General features: G+C 38.7%; 1 protein-coding gene across 1 annotated transcript in view; it reads right to left on the reverse strand.

The window, feature by feature from the left end:
• The window catches only part of AstA-R1 (allatostatin A receptor 1), a 132293-nt gene that overhangs the window by 74199 nt on the left and 37843 nt on the right, over positions 1 to 20251 (reverse strand). The window contains exon 2 of the mRNA XM_002055326.4: positions 9010 to 9170. The gene's annotated coding sequence lies outside the window, so the exon portion shown is untranslated. The remainder of the gene's footprint in view (positions 1 to 9009; positions 9171 to 20251) is intronic.

Below are 20251 nucleotides of genomic sequence, written 5' to 3' on the forward strand. Positions count from 1 at the left end.
ATGTTATAGAATATTCATATATTCTCAAAAAGACAAGTTAATGAAAACTGTTGCTTAAGTTGGGGCGCAATAAAAATGGGTGTTTTTACTTGATTTATAGCTATGTATGGTAGCGGGATGGATTTGCTCAAAAACCACGATTTCGATTATGATCGATTACTTGAGCATAGAGCAAGTCATGGATTATCGGAAACAAGCTCAGACTGCGCGTTTTCGTACTGCAAATTCAAATCAAGTTTAATATCCTTGCGTATACGGACGGACGGACAGACAGACAGACTGACATGGCTAGATCGACTCGGCTGTTGATCAGAATATATATATACTTTATGGGGTAGGAGATGCTTCTTCTGCCTGTTACATACATTTGCACACATACATTATACCCATTTACCCATTTTTAATGGGCTCAGAGTATAAAAAGCAACTGTATATTTTACTGAGTGTTCGCTACAAACTCAGACATGGACCCATGGAACATTTGTATGCATACACTCGTACGAATTCTCATATCGTATTCGTTTTGGTATTCGCAGCTATGGTTCAACTTGTTGTAGCGGCAGCGGCAATTGAGTGAATCGAGATTCGACGGCATATAAAAGAAAAGTTTTGAAATTGTGTTATGAGATTTATACAAGCATTACGCATAACGTAACAAGAACCAAATGATACCATGAATCGCAAAAGTAGCTAATGCTTTCTATTTTTTCTGCATTACAAAACACAGGCTAAGTGCAAAGCAACAGGAGAAGAAACAACAAATAGAATGGCAAAGTCTGAGCTTAAGGCAAAGTAACTAAGTTAGCAATCAAGTGTAATGAAAAAGAATTTAATCGGGGTAGGTAAGAGTCAAGCCGGTCCTCAGTAGCGTTCTTCATATAATTGGAACATGCTCTTCACAGTTAGGAAACTAATTAATAGCTACCTGAGCATATAGTTGAAGATGGCAAATTAAACAGCTTGATTGTCGGTTGTACGATTCACGGTTCACGATTCACAGCCTATGTTTGTCATAAAATGCATATAATATAATATAATAAAATTCAATTTTCAATTTATAAGTAGACATTTTCATAGAAGTTTGGGGTGAACTTTGTATCTAATCTAACGAAATGGCTTTCCTTAAAGCCAAATTTATCTGAACTTTGCAGCTGGACCTCCTGCAACGTTTTTTTTTAATTTGAAACCAAATCATTTTCACATAAATAAACATAGTTGAACTAGGTTAAGGTTGGTTTCATAGTAAAAGAATAAAGTGCAATAACTAAAGCCTACATATATATAATGCCCAAAAACATTTATTATTATTGACGAGTCTGTCTAAAAACGAAGACCTACAATCTACAAATATATATTATCACGTTAGCTGGGAATTATATATTAAGAATTATCAATCTTTTTTTTCAATTTCTCGTGATAAACAAATAAGGAAAGCTGTCTGAATTTAATATAATAATTTAATATACATTTATTAAAATATCAGCAACACAAAAACGAACTTTCCTTATTATGACTTTAGTTCCCCCATTTTAAATGATTTCAGTAAAAACAATAGAAAACTTCTGCACGCGTACTTTGTACAATTTATTACCAACCAACATTTTTCTCCCATGCCACTTACCACAAAAAATCGCTCAGCTCATTTCGAAGTATTTATACCCTGAACCCACAGATAATGGTAAAAAGGGGTAAAGTGGTTTTGTGAAGGCAGCAGGAAGCAATTATAGAGCATATAAATATTCGTAACCCGGGCGATGACCTGAGCCAATCTTACCTTGTCCGACTGTCTGACCGGCCGTCTGTTTGTCCATCTGTCTGTCTGTGTGATCGCGTTGATCTCGGAAACACCAAGAATTAGGGACTTGGTAAAATTTTTAAAATATATGCTCTAGTATATTTTACGCAGATCTAGCTCTTTTTGAGATATTTTGCCCATTTTCGTAATTTTGATATCTTATAAGATCTAGACAAACCAAACTTGAAAAGTAGGCTCTCGTAGAGTAGTCTTGATAATATTTTCCACATTGGATACCTCTCTCATTTTCAAAATTTGAAATGCATAGCCTTGAGTTTCTTCAGTGTATATAAGAGCATCCACAGATCGATGCTTCGAAGAACTTGTGCGAATATGTAGTTTCGGCCAACAAGTTGGCATTTCTCTCTCGTGCTCTCTCTCTCTCCCCAGTGCTAAGTTTGTTAATGGCAGGTTAACAGCAAAACTGCACAAAAAAAATTTTAAAAAATATATAAAAAAAATGTTCAATTTGTGCATGCACGAACATGAAGTTCTGAAATTTTGCATTGGTTGTGCATGTGAATTGCTTGTGAAACCGAAATCTAGCCTGATTGTGAAGGCGCTTAATTTGATTCGTTTCAGGGGGTGGGCCATCAAAATTATTTGGTCATTTAACCGCCTCCAAATCGAGCTGTTAATTGAGCGCATAAATCACAGTGCCACACGGCGTATACACAATGCGAATAGGCTGCAAAATGGTGGATGAAGTATATAGTGCCCAGTATGTGTGTGCGTGTATGGGCGTGGGTATGTGGGTGTATGTGAGGGAAAAGTTATTTAAAGCTAATCCATAACAAATTGGCGGTAAAGGCGAAAGCGAAATGCGCAAAAATATTAATAATGTGCCGCATTTGGCTTTTGTTTTTAGCTGATGCCAGCTAATGAGTCAAAGTGCGAGGGTCCTCTGCGAGTCCTGCTGTGCGCTGCCTGTTGCCTTGCCTGGCGAAGGGTTTCGCTTCATGCCTTTTGTCTCGCTTAGCTTCCATTTTCGTCGCAGCGTGCGGGCCATAATTTATTTCCACATAATTTGACTTGCACACGCGCCAGAACCCTACACAAGAGCAAGCACAACAAGGATGTACTGCGTGTGGCAAATGGCATAAGGCAAAAGGCACACGGCACACGGCACAAGGCATCCGGAAGCCAAAGACACCTGACTAGTTACCTGGCTGCCGTGTAAAGCCTTCGTGACAGCTAGGACCCGGGCACTTTCCACTGTTGCTACACAGACAGATGTCACTTAAATTCACTCGGTGGACCATTGCTGAGCTAAAACGGGTGAGTGCAGGGTTAAAGCTGCCACCCTAACACAGCCGAGGGGTGTGTGTGCAATATTTTAAAAGCTTTTTTCGCATTCAATGAATGTTAATTGGCGATTGTCGTTAAAAAGACGAAGTCTTCTTCATTATTTATTGAACGCATAAAGTTCACCATAAACTCAATTTAAAACCAACGCAGACAAGAGACAACACTATATATATATATATCTGATCGGACGGTAAATAAAAACTTTCATGCCAACGTTTTCCACCTAATGATCACTGCTGCGGGTGGTTCATTAAATTTGAAAAAGCTATTGGAAAAAGCTAAAACATCCACCATTTTTGAATTGTACTTTTTACCGAGGATGCTTTGATTCTGCGAAAAGTGTAAAACAAGTCTGAAGTGATTTTTGCTTATGGATCCTTGGAAATGAATTTCGCGCGAAAAGTCACCCACCAAATCCTTGACCCCCATTTCCACCGAGAAGGGATGAATTTTCCAAAAAGTGAATTCGAATTTCATGTGAATCTAAACAAATGTTTTTGAAAATGAGTTTGAGGCCGATGTTAAATAACAAAAAAGTTTCATACTAACATTTTTAGCTAATTAACCACTATTGTGAGGGGAATTTCCCAAATCGCTATAACACTTCGCCCAAAAAATCGCATTTCTACCCAAGGAGTTTAGATTTGTTGAGAAAAATGTAAAACACGTTTCAAATGATATTCCATATAGATCCTTGAAAATGAATTTGAGGGCGAAAAGTCATCCACCAAATCGTTGACACCCATTTCCACCAAGGAGGACAACATTTTTGGAAAAGTGTGGAATTTTCTGAAACCGCTTCATAACGTGAACATTCATCATATAAGGGAACTACAGTGAAAATTTCAGCTTTCTAGCTCGTACGGTGTGGGCTGTGCGTTGAACACGAATCAATCAGTCAGTCAGTCAGTCAATCAGGACAAACAGTTTTATATATAGAGATTATATACAGAAAAATTTCAAACATATACCCTTAATCTATACACATGGCTGCAGGGTATCAAAGGATTGAAAATGCATATATTTTGTTGTTGCTCGGCGGCAAAGCAACCGCAGGAAAATCAAAAGAAAAACTGTCGTTTCGTAAATTTGTAGGGGAGAGAGAGGTGAAATGTTGGTGTGGTTGTATGTGGAAACGGAAGGGAGGGGGGGGGGGGGGGGGGGTGTCGTTAGAAAATAAAAATAGCATTTACAAATCGTATGCCAACACACTAAATGCCCACAGACCTGTCCCTGCACAGGGTGTTGGCTCGTGTTGTGTGGACACACATGAGTGATGTTTGCGGTTCTTACAATCAACAAGGTGCCTCAGCGTAAGTGTGTGTCGCTGTGGATGTGTGTGTGTGTGTGTGTCCCGTGTCAGGTTCTCTGGTTTGTGTTGAATGTAGGTCTCGCATATTTAATGGCAGTTTTGTTTTGTGTTATCCGAGTAGTAACTTTGGCATCGATGCATCGTCTTTGCCCTCACCTTCCCCCTCGTCCGCATCTAAGTTTTTCATTTTCCACATGTTTTGTGTGGGTTACACACGTGTGTGTACATGCTTATTTGTGTGAGTGTGTGTGTGTGCGCGTATCTCGTTTCACGGCGCACGAAGCATGAAAAGCTCATGCTATACTTCAGACCATGGCTAGCAAAAATAAAACCCAAGTTGAACCAAAAAATTATTTAGTTGTCAACAGTTTCAAGACACATTTTTTAACACTCATGTGTGGTTACGCGCATGTGTGAGTATATATCGGGTAGGTGTGTGGTAAATTAAAGTGTCTTGCAAATATTTGTTTCGAAAAATTGCGCATTTTATCATTGACGCACAACATACAATGGACGCCAAACAACTTTACAGCTTGCCAGCTGGCATCCCATATACATGTAGCTCAATCAATGCCTCCAACTTCCAGTAATCTGTCTGCCCTGTTCTGGCTTGCCCAACAATTCCTTCCCTCTCCCTGCATGCTGCCGTTCAGCCCACAACCCGAATTCACCTATCCGAAACCTTCTCGCTCCAGCACGCCTCGCACTTTGCTGGTTTTTATTGGATTAAAAATAAATTGAACTCAAAGTTTCAAGTTTTGTTTTATGTTTTTTTTTTTTTTTTTTGTTCTTGGGGAGTGGACATATGAAGCTCTCGGAAACTAAATGATTTTTCTGATATTTTCAATAATTAAAGCCTGATAAAAAAAAACCAACAGCTTAAGGTTTACATAAATCCCCAGTAAGACAATTTCGGGCCAATTAAGAATTCGTTTTTTTCTCAATAATCATATGTTTGTCTTGACTGATTGATTGAATGATTGCGCTCAACGCACTTCCGTGAAAGTTAGGAAGCTATATTTCTAACTATATTAACCTTAACCAACCGTAAATTTATTTTGAAAACTATTTTCCCTATTCTCTGATTAGCTTCTAATTGACTTGCGCGAGAATTCACCATACGATCGATACATATAACGATAATTAAAAAACGGCCCTATATGCGAAAATGACTGCAGAGCTGTTGTTTTCACAATTTCCAAACATCTATTTGAAATATTTCGAAAAGCGATCTTTAACTTTACTTAAAGACGAATAGTACTTCACTTTATTGTGGTATGCATTTATGTATGTATGTCTGCATGTATGAATGGATGTAAAGGTGTATGTATCCATGTATGTATGTATGTTTGCATGTTTGTATGTATATTGTGTGTATGTATATATGTGTGTGTTCTCCTATGCCAATCGAAAGAAAAGTTTACTTTATAACTTAAGCTACTATGCGATTCTCAAGAAATAAGCTTAGTCCAGCAAGTTCATGCTTTGTTTAAAAGTGTGCTGTGTTGGCAATTTAATAGCTCTATATATCCCTGCCTCCCTGTCCCTCATTTTATTTCTCTTACATATAGTTTAGGCAAAACCGGCCTGGGCATGACCTTCTCTTTGTTCTACTATGTAAATATTTTCCAAAATAAATATGAATTGAAAATTTGAGCATTTATTACGCCTGAGATGCTCTCAAAGCTGATGACAGTGATATAAAGTTTGCATATTCAAATTCCGAACCAATTTAACTTAAAGTATTCTAGCATGTGTATTTAAGCTTTTATGTGGTTTAATTTTGGAATAAACGAAGGCATAACGTCCTGTAATGTATTCCAAAAGATATTTCAGTAGTGATTTTTCATGTCGATAGATAGATTTCTAATCCTGACCAAACGCGTTATTGCTGCAAGGCCATCAGATACAAAGTACATTTCATACATTTTGCCCTTCGGACAATTGAAATTCAAACAATATTTGAATTTAGCTAATTAATTAATTTATTATTATTTGTTACTCAAACTAATTAAATATTTAATCAGCATTTAATCACTTATTAGAAAAATTTATATATAGCATATATTGTTCCCTGCGGCATGGAAAACACAAACTTCGAGGAGAAGCTATTTTGTCTGGTTTTTAGCATTTAATTACCGAAGCCACAAAAAAGACAGTCTATTTTAGTTTCAGTCTTAAGCATCCACTTTATTTTATTTGAAAACATGTTTTTATAAATTTCATTTGCAGTGAAAGCTTAAGACAGGTCGGTGGGTTTTTGTGGGGTGGCGGACAGCTTGTTAAAATTGCATAACCCACTGGCTGCTGGGCAAACAATGCTCAAACAGTTGACCAGGTCAAAGGCTGCTGCTGCGGCTATTGTCGGTCAGTGGCCAACTCGGCGGATACGCAATGATACGGCAGCTTAAGAGCCAGCAATTTTTATACCATAAAAAAGCACACAGCAATTCCCACTGCGAGTATATGGATGTGTGTGTGTGCGTGTGTGTGTTAAAAGCTTTATGTGGATTATGTTTTTATGGCGCCTGCCACAGCAATAGAGTCGCTTGGTCTTCGTAAACAGCAAATTCTAGATACATATGTATCCGCATATAAGTAGTTACCCGGCATTTGCTGACCACGTCGGTTCAGCTTAGCCTGAGACTTAAATCCGTTTTTTTTTTTTTTTTGTGCTAAATTCTCCGCCGACTCTACAATGCAACCATTTTGTTGCTTCTTTACCAAGCCTTATTTATTAACCCGTCCAGCTAGCTCGTATGCCAACAAAATTCCCGTTACCCCAAATTGGCCAGCAGCTGATAGTTTAACTGCAATGTGATAATAATATCAGACATGCTTTTAATATTTCAACCCCGGGCGTGTCCGCAATGCAGCTCTCAGTTTTTACAGAGTGCTCTTGCGGGGAGTGCCCAACTAGGAGATGCCCTAAGCTTAGTGCGCTAGCTTCCTATACAAATATACACAACAGTGCTTTAGGCAGCGACTTTGCTTCAGCTTCACGTTGTCCAAAACTCGTATGAGAAATGCTTTTGATATCAATATCGGATCTTATAGTCTGAACGTTTGTAAATTTTGTGCATATGCCAAATCTTAAGGCCCTTATTACAGAAATATGAAATATATGTTTTTCAAAGTGGTATTCACATTTTACCCGCTTTCAATGGGTTTAGAGCAAAAAATAAATGTTAAAAAAGTGTTGGCCAAAGACAACATTTTCACTCCCAGAAGCAAATACATTTACATATTCTGCATAATTCAATGGAGAATAAATATATTTACAGTTTGGGTTAACTTCCTGTCATTTATAATGATAGTCAATACAGATTTCCATCTATCCCATTCCCTATAAATAAGATTTAGATAAGTCCTTGCGATCTCCATGCTCGTGTGTTTATAAGCCAGAATGTTTGTAAAGGTAGCTATGCACGGGGTTCCTATCCTATCTCCTAGTCGAGCACTTCCGACTTGAGAATTCTTAGTTGCTTTCTTTATTTTTTGCATTTGGGCTGAGGAACCTTTTAATTCGGCACAAGTATTGCCCGTCTCCACCTCGCCCCAATCCGGACCGCAACAGAGCCGTGGGCGCCTTTGTTGTGCCACTTTTCCCATTTGGGTACTGGGGGCATTAACTTTTACTGGAAACCGGCAAAAACCTCAATTATCAACTTACAGCAGACAAAAAGGCGCTTAATTAAGTGAAGCGTCAAACGTGCGCCGCCATTTTCATTTTGGCTTCCATCTCCGCACTACACCCTAACCGGGCACACCCCCTGCGCAATAGAATTACACGGTCTGATCGGAACAGCAACTGCCAAATGGTATGTGTGTGCGTTTGAGTGTTTGTGTGTGTGCTAGTGTGTGACGGAGGAGTGTGTAATCTTAGACGTGTGGCGCTGTTAGAAGTTTTTCGCTTAGTCAGCAATTGGCTGCCTGCCTAATCTATGCAATGTACGTTGCTGTAGGGCATTGCAGGGCATGGCGGGTTGTAATGAAGAAGATGCGAACTCATTGTTGTTATTATTGTTGTTATAGTTTTCGCACACGCACTTACGAGTAAAATGTATTCAAAAGATTTTCCTTGTGCATGCAAGCGAACCAAGTGGAAGGCGTGAAAGATTTCCATCAAGTGTGAATGTTAACAAAAGTTCCTGAACTTCTTCCCAACAACTGCAAAACAGATTCCCTTAAATGCGAAGGGTTGAAGCCCACTGACTTTCTGGGTTAACCTTATTTAATTATAATAAAACCACATAAGGTTAGCAAAAAGTTTCGCATGTGCCAAAAGTTTATGATTATTATATGATTGTTCAAATTCACATGTTATTTATAATTAAGTTAGATCATTTCTCATTTTCCATTCATTATTATGAGAGTTAAAGTTTCAACAATAAAATATATAAATTTTATTAAATTACAGCTATTAGAACCAAGTATTATGGTCATAAGAAGACTTGTTATATTACAATGATAGTAAAAGACATTAGTTATTATTATTATTATTATAATTGGCAGTGTGATATGCAAAATGCATTATTCCGATTAGACATATTTTTTATATAAGCTTTCAAGTATAATTCAACTTATTACATACCACATCACTTTTTTCCAAAATCTCGTCAAAACAGCATCAATAGGTTTTCTCAGAGGTTTTTAGTGTTCTTTGTACAACTCAGATCAGTTTGGTTTTGCTCGAATGGCAGCTATACAATATATTGGTTCGATTTGGCCGTTTTCTACATAGATATGATCTGTCTGGAAAAGAAAGAAGAATATGAAATGTTTTCTCAAGACTGCTTCTAAATTAGCTTGCACTGAATTATCCGGAAAGCATGACAACCACAGGTTTTTGCCACCTGGAGAGAGGATTTGGATTTTTGTTTGTGCCTGTGCATAAAAAATATGTTTAAGGTTCATGCAACGCAAATTTAACTTTGGTTGAATCAAACATAGATATTATATGGAGGTGGACTATCAATATTCGGTAAGACATGCCAAATTTCAATTTCATTTCACAAAATGCCTTTCTCATTTGCCAAGCTTAAATTGAATCAGAAAGACAACTATTGTTTTGAATTTAGCTTTCAGTCAACACAAACAGTATTAAATATTGTGTATAGACAGGAAGATCAAATGTCCAAAGAGTGACAGTCAAAAATAGAAAGAGCGGCTATATTTGGCAGGCTGACAGTGAAACACCCTTGTAGAATCATGGCTTACGGTTATTTATATATATTCTTTCATGCGTTACACATTGCATAGAGTGTTGTAATACCCTATATGAGGGCATGTAAACTTGATTTGTGGTGAGCGAAATTTGTTTTCATTCTAGCCAGATGGCTGCAGTTAAGTATAGAGTATCTTCCATTCGAGCACTCTTGTATTTACTGATAAGCACTATGAATTTAAAGCAAGCCAAAAGCACTTGGTACACATGCAACCAGGCACAAACACACAAACCAGGCAGCTCTGAAGAAAAGCTTACTTAAGTGCCTTCAAGTGGATTAAAAACATGGCAGCTACATACACACATACATACTCACACGCCCACACAGTAACTTATTTGCGTCTTAGTGTCTGAGCATGCGAAAAACTCAAGGGAAGTGCATTTCAGCGCTTTAGAACAGTCAAGTTCCTAACTCCAAGCTGCCAGTGCACCCATGCACATGTACTATTATTGTTGCTATTGTTATTTTGTTAAGCTATTGAAGCTGTTTGTGTCACTGTAAATCGGATTTGATCACCTCCCAGGCGACATGCCATAATCCTTAGCTGGCTCTTCATTGTGTGAAAATCACATACTGCAGCAACACTTTATCCAATCTGATGATATATGTACTTAGTTATGAGATAATTGTATCTTTAGTTTATCTGAGTTTGAATGCCTGGTGTAGCATTGTCCTACCAGAAGATAGCTAGTGCTATTTGGAAAATCAGTATGATCGGTTCCAGCTTGAGAGTGTTTGACAATTAGATACCCTGTTTCCTAGCCTCGCAGTATGCACTCGCCTATATTTATAAAAGTTGTTCACATAGTTAGAGGGAGAGATCCAAGATGGACATTGCCTACGAGCAATAAACTCTGCTTCTCTTGGGCACAGAGTATGGTTACAAACTGTATTTACGTAGAATTAGGGAGTTTTACGAAAATATAAACATAAGTATGACATTTATTCGACCTGTTGAGTATAATCAGAAAATGCAGACATAAATAAATGACAACCCTAGACGCTTGTTTCCAACTAACTATTTTTGAACAAGATATGATAGCTGACATTTTGACATTTGCTCCTGTATCAACAGACAAATGAGTATTACTCAATGGAGTTAGTCAAAGGATTTTTGGGGGATGTTTGACGGCTTGTATGCCGACGGCTCAGTAATAATAACTAAGGTGGCCCAAATTACAGAGGCTGAACAAAAGACACTGCCACGCCCCAAAAATGTGTCAGCCTGTCAGTCAGTGAGTCAGTTGTCTTCAACTTTCAACTTGCCACCGTCCTGGGAAGCCTTTTGTGTAATGGCTGGTAATTATCCCTAATTAGTTGTAAAATATTGTAGGGAAAGTGCTTTGGTTTGCCAAAGCGAAAGCGAAAGCCAAAGCCAAAATCTAGGCCTCAGCGAAATGGCAACAGGAATAAGTTTACACTGTGGCAGGCCATTAGCCAAAAGTTTTTGCCTACTGAAAAGGATGTCCATACTGAATAATCATAATCTTAATCATCATCATAATCATGATAATTTTAGTAATGGCAATTAGTTGTTAAAGTAGATTACGACTTTAGCTGCGTGCCATGATGAATTGGCTTTCCGCTTGGACACTTGCCAAGCCCCCATTCCCATTCCCTCTCGGATCCCTCTCCACCAATACCACACACACGCAAAACATGACCAAATTTAATTAACTCTAAACGCATTACGCATACGCCACCGCGTACATGATGACTTTCACTAACAAAAGCCGACTACTCGTCGAATGTAAAACTAGCCGTGTTGCCAAGCACCGGACATCCGCAAATAGTTTGTGAGTGCGTTCTGAAAACGTGTTCCACAAAGTAATTTCAACTATATATTGCCGAATAATATGGAAAACACTGTGCAACGATGTTCCACTCCACGTCAGTCTATAAATATAGTATTGTCCTTCCCGGAGTACGATAGATAGTTTGCTTTACTCCCATGCTAATAATAATAATAATAAGAATAATACAGATCATAATATAAAATATATTAATAATAATATAAATAAAACTGAATAATAGTAACAATTATAATTGTATCTTTTATACACATATGACATAAAAAGCGTTACATTATACAGAAGCCTGATTTGAAACGGAAACGGATTTGCAGCTATGCTGTTATACTTATTAACATATCTGCAAAATCAACTGACTCTTTCTATTGAGCAAGTGATTTTTCGTGGTTGATCTAGTTAATGCCAAATTTGGTGAAGATATGCTGATGAACACAACTTTTTGAGTGATTAGCCTACACAAAAACAGACAAACAGGCATGGTTATAACAACTCGGCTGTTGCTGATACTGGTCAAAAATGTTTATACTTTCGAACCGCAGACTTCTCATTCTTTGCGTTTTACAGGCCGTGACTGATACATAAAAGTTGAATATGATATAGATTTCTACCAGATTTGTATCTACTTTTCAAACAAGTATCCGAAGGACAGATAGATATACTTGCTGTCCTCTTCTTTACTCTGGGAAGAGTGTTAAAAAGCACGGTTTCTTATTAAATAAATGTTATGGTCAAGATGTCAAATTCTAAGTAGTTACAATGTAACTGCAATTTTTCAAATCCAAAGCCGACCGGCTTGAGGTAGTATAAGTACCAAGATTGAACAGATTGTTTAAAGAACTATGTGTAAAATCGCCCAGTTCTAAGTATTAACGACAGACTTTGCTTTCAACTCTAGATTCGCAAGACCTTTTACTCAGCTCGAAACTGTAACCACTTGAGAATTATAAGCAGTAAAAAGGCGACAAAGCTAGCAAAGCCAAAGCCTACTCTTGTGTGCTTACCCCTGCGGCATTTTCTGCGTTTGCGAGGCATCGCTTTTGATTAATCAATTGAAAGCTGTCGAGTTAACTCGTTCTGATATTTCTTTTTTAAAATAAAGCGTTTGGAAACTTTTCCAGTACGGCGCAGATTCCCAAAAGTGTAAAAAGAGAATGATCCTTTTAGTCGTTTTGGTGGCAAGTGGTGTCATGGCACGTGGCATGTGTCAATGGCCCCCATCAGAGTCAGACTAACAGTGACAGCCCACACACCCGGCTAGCCCCCACCCGTCCGCTGCTCGACTGGCCACCCGCTGATTGGGTTTCAGCCAAATCATTTGCAATTTGACTAGACGTCGCGACGTTTTTTGTTTTTCAGAGTTTTAGTGGCATTTGGCTCGTTGATTTTTTTTTTTTTTTGTTTTTTGTTTTTTTGGTTGTCACTTGCTCGTAAATATGTGTTAAAAACTTTTAATTCAGCTTAGCTGTGGGAGTGGGGCGCTGTGGGCGTGCCACCTTGACCGCTGCCTTGGCACCTGACAGTTTTCTTATTTATTTTATTCATTTGGTTTTGTTCTGGCCTTGCGAAAAATTACATTGTACATTGTATTGTTTATTGTTGCTGCTGCTAAAAAATAAAACTGAAGACGTGGCGGACTCCAGGGCTAGTGTGAGGTCTCGGGCCTGTCTTGGGATCGTTACTTGGGTCAAGTGAACTTTATCAACTTAATTTATACTCTTCGCATACACAGAAACTCATATTTTCAAGCATGTTTTTTTGTTCGACTTTTCTTTGTTTTTGTTGCACATTTTTCATTTGTTTTCGCGGCAGCCCCTCCAACCCTCATCCAGCGCTAGCTTGAAGACATCTCCCTCCGTTTCCTCCATCCATTCCATGGGCACAGCTTACTTTTTGCATTTGGCCCGCGGAAAGTTTCGTGCGCGCTGTCTCTTGTTGTTCTAGTTAAAATTGTATTTGAAACTTTTCCTTAAGTGGCAAATGGTTTTGCAAACTCCAGTTTTCCTACACCTATTGTTACGGTAAAGGGGCTGTTGAGGAGGGGGGGTAACAGCAGCGGCATAGGCACGTGCCATAAGCCATTTGTCAACAGCCACCTGATTGGATTCTCCATGACAGAGCACCGTTGCCTGGCCCGCAAGCTCCACAACTACTGCTAAAACGCTTAAAAGCAAAATCTAATCATACTCGGTTAACACTGGTATGTGGCCAATTTACCTCTTGGCCGACCCTGGCCCACAAATTGTTAGCTAAATTTGGCAGCCATACAAAATGATACCCCACAAACTGCACTGCCACAGCCCAAGCCCCAAACTGTCCACACTGGGCATTTCACCAATACTTGCTTAGCCTTAAGAGTTGTTTAGATCTTGGGCAAAGTTTACCAATTAATGTGGCGAGGCCAACTTGAACCCGTCTTGGGTCAATGTTAAGTATTATAAAAACTAACCCCCCCTTTTAAATTCTGATGGCTTTTTTTGAGTTTTGTACTTATAAGAATTCTATTGTTGCAAGCGTTTTTTTTTCGGGCTTAACCTATGCCCAGTTTCGGGATCAACCAGACGTCCTTCAGGGTGCCAGTGTCGCTTCTGGGCAAATTAGATGGCGGAGAGGCTGAAAATTTGCTCAGACATTATAATTAAGTTTTCAAACCTGCTTTTAACCAATGCATTGCCTTAAGGTTCCCTTACGTGAACCTAATTTTAACAAGACTCTTCTCAAACCTTGGTTCGTCAAAGCTCTTTCGATTTACCATTCATCTTCTTTATATCCTTGAGTGTATTTTATTTTTGTCATGAAATGATTAAAAAGTTATGGAAAAAGACATCACTTATAACATATCTGTGTTGTTGATCATTATGAACAGCTTAGACGATATAGCCATGTTCGCCTTGTCTGTTTCTACGCAAACTAGTTCCCCAGGCTTAAGGCTTTGCATGGGACTGTCTTGCTTTTGTAGTTTATTGTTGGCAAAAGTCGGAATCTTTAGGCTAGTATTTAAGTTTTCTGCATGCATTTGTCCGTCTAGCAATCGAAAGTACTTAAATATCTCAATAGCAGGAGCGACGTCCAAGCTATGATGTAAAAATATATTATATAATATATAATATACAAAAACTTTAAAATTCAGTCACAGTTTCGATAACCTACTTTTATGCGCATTTAATGCACGTATACTTGATGCCGTTTCCCAGTGAACAAGGTAGCTTCTAGTCAAACACTTTGAAATAATTATATGTAATCAAAAACGCTTTAGTTTCTTTAATTTACCGTCGAAAGTATGTATTAAGCGTTTTATCTTAAACACCAATTTCGTATTTGGAAGCGAGTTGTTTTTCGTAAATTAAATTAAGGACCGGATTCACGCTGCTCCCACAACACGCAATGCCTCGGCATGCCTTTCTGTCAAGAGACCGGCGCATGGGCAGGCGGGTAAGCAAGGGTGTGCGACGGGGAACTGTGCGTAGTGCTGTTTAAGTGACATGCAAAAACACCAAGCCAAATGAGGCGATAGGTAAAAGCAAGAAAGTATAAAACAAGTAGTGGGGCATGCGCTAAGCTAAAAGAACTTTTTACAATATTCTTTTTTTCATTAATAATATTATGGACGTATCTCAAAATAGGTATACTTTATGGAAAAAACACGTATGCGTAAGATATACGAGCCACATATTTTATATTTTAAATATAAATTCTCGAGCATTTGTAGCTTCCGATATCGAAGAGCTTGTAGATCGACTCCACTCGTCAAAGATAAAGAATATATATACTTTATGAGGTCGTTAATGCCCTTTTCTATCCCTTACAACTTTTCGAATTGAGTACAGGGTACAAAATAATAAATGAACGTTGCAGTGGATTCGCGTGTGAGCGGGACGCTAATTTTTTTGGTTAGATCTTTCAACAAGTCATCAGCAATCTGACTAAGCAAACCTGATGATATCTAAAATTGAGAGAAATTGACGGGTAAAAATGCTCGTTTTGCTTGATCTTTAAAAGATCATCAAAAAGCCAACAAGCCCTATTTGGAAGCCAGTACCCCCCACAAATAATTAATTATTCTAGATTTTGGTGCCTCTAGCTTCAACAGAAATCAGTATACCCCATTTTCTTTCCTTTAGGAGTAGGATATTAGAAGTAAAAACGTTGCTTCCTGTTAAGCGCTCATTTCGCGAGTCATGCCCTGAGTGCTTGCGTGTGCGTGTGTGTGCGTGTATGTGTGTGTATCTGGCAGGGCTGGTGTGGAATACTTGTCCAGCACAAGTTTTAATGCATGCCAACAGCAGCAGCAGCTGCTGTTGCTCTCAACTAACGAGAGGGCTGCCGCACCGCCTACCCCAACCCCCGCCCCAAGGGCTGGACCAGCAGGCGACACTTTATTCGAGTTGTTTTTGTTGTTGTTGCTGCTGCTGCTGTCGCCATAAGTTGTTGTTGCTTTTGGTATTTTCTTTGAGCGACAGTTGCTAATTAAAATAATATGCAAGCAACATCCAGTAAAGTGCAGGTTTATAAGTGAAACTGTTTGCGTTTCAGCCTCCGACTGTTGACAGGAGAATTTGCATTGTAAAACGTTTTGACGTTCCAACTAGATGCTAACTAATAGTTGGGTTTTATGTCAACGATAGGAGGGATAAGTAATGGGCTGCAAAAGTAAACGAAGTAATGCAATAAAGATATACGTAATAGTATGCAGAAGTATGCAGCAGAAGCTAATTTATTTCCAAGGAGCTAGAGTATAACGTTATATGAATACATATATGCACATTTATATATTACTGACTGTCTGACTTGATTGATTGATGATCGATGCATAATGCAACAAGTAAGAGGTTCTAGTTGGAAGCTCCCGACTAGGGGATACCCTGAACCCTCTTCTTTCAACATCAAATCGATTGCTTGGAAACGGAGTAAGTTTTCGATTATCGGAAACAAACTCGATCTGCGCAGGCACTAGGAGCACCTACATCTAAAATTTCAAGTCTATAGCTCTTATATGTTTTGAGATCCTTGCGTTCATACATACGGACGGACGGACGGTCGGACGGACAGACAGACGGACAGACAGACGGACATGGCTAGATCGACTAGGCTATTGATGCTGGTCAAGAATATATATATACTTTATGGAGTCGAATATGCTTCCTTCTGCCTGTTGCATACATTTTCACAAATACACAAATTCGTCACTATTTATATATATATATATATATATATATACTCGTACTTTTAGTGTGATAACTGTATGTACAAGGTACGCTTATTCGTTAATGTAAGGAAGACAAGCTCGACCTCAAGCCGATTCGGTTCAAACCCGGCTTGCAAACTTGATACATGCAAGTTGTATCGGAAATCCGATAAGCTTTACCGCTTCTTATATCCCCACTCTAATAACTCTCTTGCCTTCTTACATTCTCGCCCACTCACTCTCTCTCTCTCTGTCTAACTCGGCGAACCTCTCTTTCTCATTATCATGCTCATTCTCTCCTACTCGGACTCTAACCCCACTGTTTTTTTTTCTACTCCTCCTACTAAACTACAGCTTGTTGAAAATTGAATTCAATGCGGCTAGAACCCACCACCAAACTACAGACCGAGTCCAGCCGCAGACCTAAATCTTGTACCGACAATTGGTTGCACTTAACTCGAGCCCGGCGCGTGCTTGCATATTTTCATAAATTTATTTAAGTGAGCGCAATTTTGTGTTGATTCGAGTGGATAGGAGGTCCTGCCAGCGCCAGGCGCCAGTGCCGCTAAGGACCTAAAACAGCCCTACAAGTTGCAAGAACAAGAGTCGCAGTCGGAGTCGCAGACAAAGTCCAAGACGTAGACGAGCCAAAGTTTTCCGTGCGTTTGGGCAACGACGCGTTACGGCGCAGCATGGCAGGTGGCAAGTGGCAAGTGGCAGGTGGCAAGTGGCAGCAAAGTTGTTGTCAACTTGTTGGCCCAACACAAAATGCATTTCAAATAAATGCAAATAGCGTGCGCGCAGACCCCCCACCTTGCTTTCAACGTGCACCGCGGCGGCGTCGGCGGCGGTTGGGACAAATTAAAATAAATTTGCATTTTTATTTCATATATTTTTCGTTTTTGTCGGTCGTGCTCCTATTTGCCGCAAAATCTTCAACTTTCTGTTGCTTTGGTTTTTTGTTAACAAATTATGCAGCAGCTAGAGCTTAATTGGCTTAATTGTCCCTTTGTTGTTGTTGATTTTTAACATATTTTTTTTTCACTTTATAATAATTTTGTATTATTATTATTTATTTTATTTTAGCTATTATCGAGCAAAGTTTTTCCTACTAACTCCACTTTGCAATTTTATATGATTCTTCTATGCGTGTTGCTCTTGCCCCTAGCGTGCCCCAAGTGGGGCCCCCCCCCCCCTCCTCCTTCTCGAAAAACTGCTCTGACACTTTGCGTGTAAATTGAAAAATTAACTTGGCATTAAATTGGCTGAAAGGGCCAAAAGAAAAACAAACAAGTAAGTATGTGTGCACAGCAAGTTGGCCCACAACACAAAAACAACAAGAACAACAATAAACAAGCAAATGAAATCGTAATTAAATTAAGTTATAAAACTGAACATTTTAATTTGGTATGACTTCTGAATTATTAAACTTTTGCTCTATTTGATGACCTGCATTGTAGGGACACTCGAGGGCGAAATAATAAAAACTAAAAGAAAAATATATATGACAATATAAATATAAATACATATTATGTTTTTGTTTTTAACTACAATAATATTATTATACCCTGAATGCTCGTCTATCTGTCCGTCCGTCTGTCTGTCTGTCCATCACGACCTGGTACATTAAATGGGCTACATGAGCTTAAATAAATATCAAGTCTAACACATATTTATATTCCATATATAATCTATAAATAAGTGCACTTATAAAATTTAAGTTCTTTAGGTCTCTAAAATCTAAACATTCTTACAGGCGAACAGGCCGACAAACAGATAGAGAATATTTAAGTTTATTGGGGTTGCAGATACCTTCATTTTGCTAGTTACGGGGTATATGTGTGTATATAAAAGACTGTTTAAATTAATAAGCACAACACACATTATATAGAGTGTACATTATATGCATTTTAATACTTAATATTTCTCTTGTAGTTCAACCGCAACTTTTTCGGCAAAAACCCAGCATAACTTTTACATTTTGACATGCTCAAACATGCCCCAAACTATTAATCACAGCACAGACTGAGTGACGGGTAGGCTGTGAAGAAATTGCATACATATAGTTTATTAAAGTTAATTTGAGACAACTGGAAAAACCCAGGCGAAAGTTAGGCACGCATCTTGGAGCCCACAGCGATATGATGAATTGCCGGAAAGCACGCAATGTGCTCTTGTCAAATAAGGATGAAAATGAATGCCAGCCTTTTTATTGCCTTGAGTCATAAACTGAAAATCGCTGAGACAATTCTAAAATGCAAATACGATGTCCCGAAAGATGTCACACAACTAGACGCCGATAGGAAGGGAGTCACCATGTCCAAATAATGACCAATTCGTTGGCAATATAGAAGGCAAACTCAAGCCGCTTAGGTGCTCTCCTATTTTGGTGCTGGACACGATACCTTTTTCTGACATTAACGTTGAGTTGAGCTTTCTCATTCATAACAAATCTTGTTTATAGCTGAGTGGACAGTTTGCTGCTCAAAGTGGGCGGACTTAAGTCCCACGCCAGGTACGCATGAATGTCATATCATTCAAGCTATCAATAAATGAAAATTAAGCTCTGGCTTTTAAGTTCTCTTATTTCTTGCCGCCCCTTAAAGTGGCTGCCTTTTTGTTAATATTCCCTCAAAAATTTAATAAAATATGTACACAATTTCATTTAGAAATACGTGACGTATGTGTAATATATATGTACATGCATATTCATATATACGAATGCTGGGAGCTGGGAGTAGCTCTGCTCAGCGACTCGTGTTTCCCAGCCAACGCTCGGAAAGCAAATTCAATTAAGACTTTACCTGCCACACGCGAGAAATTGCCGCACCACCGCCCACGCGGCGTATGAGCGATGCGCTCGTAAAAGTCAGCACAGCCCGAAGACACGACCCTTTAGATACAGACCACCCCCAAAAATGAAAATAATAAACTCAAATCGCGTGTATGCTGATGAATGTGTGTATGTGTATGTGTGTGTGAGTATAAAATAGAATTGTATAGAAAATTAAAAATCACATTAACTGCTAGAGGCTAGGCCAAGTTCAGTTATTGCAGCTCTTAGAATTGATCGATATAAAATTTACTGAGATGAGGAATCAATATGAGATCAAATGAATTATTGTGAGGTTTAATTGTTGTAGAATTTATTGGCTCATTTTCCTTTCGGGATATGGAGCTGAAGTTGTAATGGTGGGAAGGTTCGGGTTCAGTTTTTGCCTTTCGTTTGGCCATCTACCAAAAATAAAAACAAACGGCCGTGGCTGTTGCCTAACCGGGTGCATAGGGATTGGAGGTTCGCACTTCTTGCTAATACTCGGACAATAGCTCGTCGGACTGGTCGGGGTTTTTTCCTTTCCCTTTTGCACTTACCATAAACACATAGTTTAAGTGCGATCAAAAAAAATAAAAAAAAACTTATTGATTTAAGTAAATCCATTGAAACAAAAAAAAAACCGGATTCTAGTATGGGTACCATTAATGTGTTCCGACCGAACACCCAAATTCAAACTATTCAATTTCGCGTAAGTGAGAGAACTAAGGTGTTGATCGTCTCTCTTTCTCTTTACCCTCCCTACCTTGACAAGCAAAAAAAAAATGGAATGTGGATGCTTG

Source organism: Drosophila virilis, chromosome X (genome assembly GCF_030788295.1).
Source record: "Drosophila virilis strain 15010-1051.87 chromosome X, Dvir_AGI_RSII-ME, whole genome shotgun sequence".
Lineage (NCBI taxonomy): Eukaryota > Metazoa > Arthropoda > Insecta > Diptera > Drosophilidae > Drosophila > Drosophila virilis.